Consider the following 3,262-nt stretch of genomic DNA (forward strand, 5'->3'; position numbering starts at 1 on the left):
GAGACAGCAACCAATCTTCCTTTTGTTCATAATCCTTTGATACAGCAACTTGTAGATTAATCTCTATATCTATTATTTAAAGGCAATTACAATAATACAGTTACAAAGCTTCTGAATAGTTTAAGCAAAATATTGATGTAGCAAATGCTCCCATGCAAATGAAATATGAACATATTAAGTCATTTATCATTTTCTATTTACTGGTTTTGAACCACACAAAAGTACCATGGTTCACACTTTTAGACAACCAACAGAAACAATTATGAATCCAGAAGTTTTTCTTCTTCAACAGATGTGATCTGATGTTATTGTCATTTTTGTGCATTTAAAGTTTCAGTGATATTTGAGTAATATTGTAAATATATTGTTTGATTAAACATTCTTTGTTTAAGTAATCCAATACAGATCATATATAAAAATATGTGAACAGCATATATCATGATACTACTGTGTCATATGTACCATGTTGTATCACACATATGTTGAGTAAAACTAAATATACACGAGCTATCTCCCGGCTCCATGTTTTTCTTTTAACTAGTTTTTATGCTATGGAGTTACAAAACATAACAGTGTTAACGAGAATGTTTTAAATGAACCCAAGATGACTACCTACCTGTTGAAGCGCAGTGAGACATTCGAGTTAAAAAGAGCACAACAAGAAATGGTCGAGTAAAAAAAACAGTGGAGTACATGTTTCTTCAGAAAAGGCGATGGTCGAGTTAAAAAAAGGCAGAAACGGGCAAATTCACATGCTCATAAACGGAGTATTAGGTAAAAATAATCATAAATTTTTTTAAAAGATAGACGCATTTGATTGCACAAAAGATAACTGGCTGCTATATACAGAACAAATTGCCCAGTATTTTGAAATAAATGAAATAGCTGATGACAAACAAGTGCCAGTGATGAGTGCAATGGGTGGAAAAGCACAACGTTTACTTAAGGACATTCATGAAAATCTATGTATATTTTGAAATACCATTATTTGGGGGGAAATTTACAACTTGTTACCTGTACATTGTCACTTTGGGACAGCTCCCTTTCAAACCTTATGATTATTATTGAGATCATTGTGGCAAATTCATAACATCTGTTTGACACTTGCAACAAGCTGAAAGACTGATTTTTTAATGCATTCTTTCTTTTAGGTACTGACGCACTACATCCTGTCTTTTTACTGATCCTTTGAATACAGAACCTTTGCCAATGTTCATTCCTCCTGTTAGACCAACCTAAAAAAGGTCCTCTTTGACCTAATGTTTCATTCTTTCATTTGGTGTCATTATTTATTTGATTACACATCAGTGAAGCACGTTTGCAATTTTTTACTGATTTTAGAGAGCACTACATCAGTATAATTTGTTGCCTGAGTTGGCCTTCCTGATGGAATGTACTCAATTCCTGCTATGTGTGCCCTTAAATTACTCAACTGGAATGGAACATGGAGTGTAGGGAATTACTGGCAAATATTAAAGTTACAGAATTGTACCTATGAATTAATTGAAATATATAGTCGAATATGCCATTTGATATGCTGTTGACTTCTCTATAATGTTGTACTTTAATGTGTAATTTATCCTACGAAATGTTTGCAGGACCAATAATTATACGATCATTACAATGCAAGCATATTTCTAAAATAGCATTATTTCATCATTCCTGTCTGTGAAGCAATACTTAGCCATAAATTTAAAGTACTTTATGCTTTCCTTCCTGCCCAAATTAGATTTTCCTCCTTTTATCTTTAATGAGAGGGGACATTTGGCTCAGTAATATTCTCAATTTGTCTTCTCACTCAGTCTTTTTATTATTTTTCTACGTGCTTTCTAAGGTACTAACTTCAAAATGTTTAATTTTAAATGTTCTTTAATCAGTTAAAGCTCATGCAGAACTGATTATCTGTTGAAAGGTCATTGTGCTGAAAAGTTAACCCCAATTCCTCTTCCACAAATGTGTCTGACCTGCATCTACCTGTTTTTGTTCCCTTAGAATCACATTTGGTGCCAGACTAGATTATGTCCTTGAATTCTTGGAATGGCAGTAGAAACCAAACCTTCTGATTCAGCATCAAGAGAGTTACCAGCATGCCTCCTGTACTATTGTTAAGGGACTCAATTATGCTCAGGATCCGTGAGTAGTTAATCAACATTTCTTCAGGAGTTAGAACCGCCTCTTGCAATTAAACAATGCCTTGAAATCTGATACATGCTATATACATGTCAGTTGTTCGTGATTCTTGGCAACAGAATACTGTCCTGAGGCAGATAGCAATGGTAAGAAATCTCAAATGAAGTGAGTGATCTGAAGTCTGACCAAGTCCCCCCATCAGCACAAATTGTTGAAACACCTGGGAGAAAGTGCTGATGGGATATGATCATAGTGTCATACAGCATGGAAGCAGGCCATTTGGCCCAACTGATCCTTGCTGACCACGGTGCTCACCAGACTAATACCATTTGGCTCACATCCCTCACATCCAAAATTCAAAGTACATTTATTTTCAAACTATATATTTTATATAATCTTGACATTCGTCTCCTTACAGGCAGCCGCAAAACAAAGAAACCCAGAAGAAACCACATAAAAAGATGACCATCAAACACCCAATGTGCAGAGAGAGAGAAAAAAACAAATCGTGAAAACAATGAAAGTAACCCAATAGCATTCAGACACAAAGCCCAGAGCAGTTGGAACAGACTACAGCTTCAGCCTCACTTCAGCGCATACCCTTATCTGAAACGCTTTTAAATATTGGTATTATACCTGCCTCAACTTCTTTCTCTTCCAGCTCTTTCCCCGCTCAAGACTGTTTTAAATATTTCATATCTAGTTTTAAGTTCTCCTTCTCTGGGAAGAAGACTATAACATCACCCCTTAGTCTCCTATGCTCCCAAGGAATAATGTCCTAGCCTACCTAATCTCTTCTAGTAAGCCAGATCCACAAGTCCAGACAACTCCTTTGTAAAGTTCTTCACTCTCTCCAATTTAAAGGTGTCTTTCCTATAACAGGACTACCAAAGTTGTTACACAATACTCCAAGTGCAGTCTCACCAATGTCTTGTACAACTGTGATTTAAAGCCCCAATTTCTGGATTACGTAAACTAGTTCCTTTCCCAAGAACTGTATATAAACCTGTTTCTCTGTCAATCGGAAAGATCCACTTTCTAAAGCTATCCCTATCATATCGCTCTTCATATACACGCTATAATTCTTTAATTTCATTGAATAATCACATTAACCCTTCCCATAAATACACTT

This window comes from Hemitrygon akajei, chromosome 22, assembly GCF_048418815.1.
Source record: "Hemitrygon akajei chromosome 22, sHemAka1.3, whole genome shotgun sequence".
NCBI lineage: Eukaryota > Metazoa > Chordata > Chondrichthyes > Myliobatiformes > Dasyatidae > Hemitrygon > Hemitrygon akajei.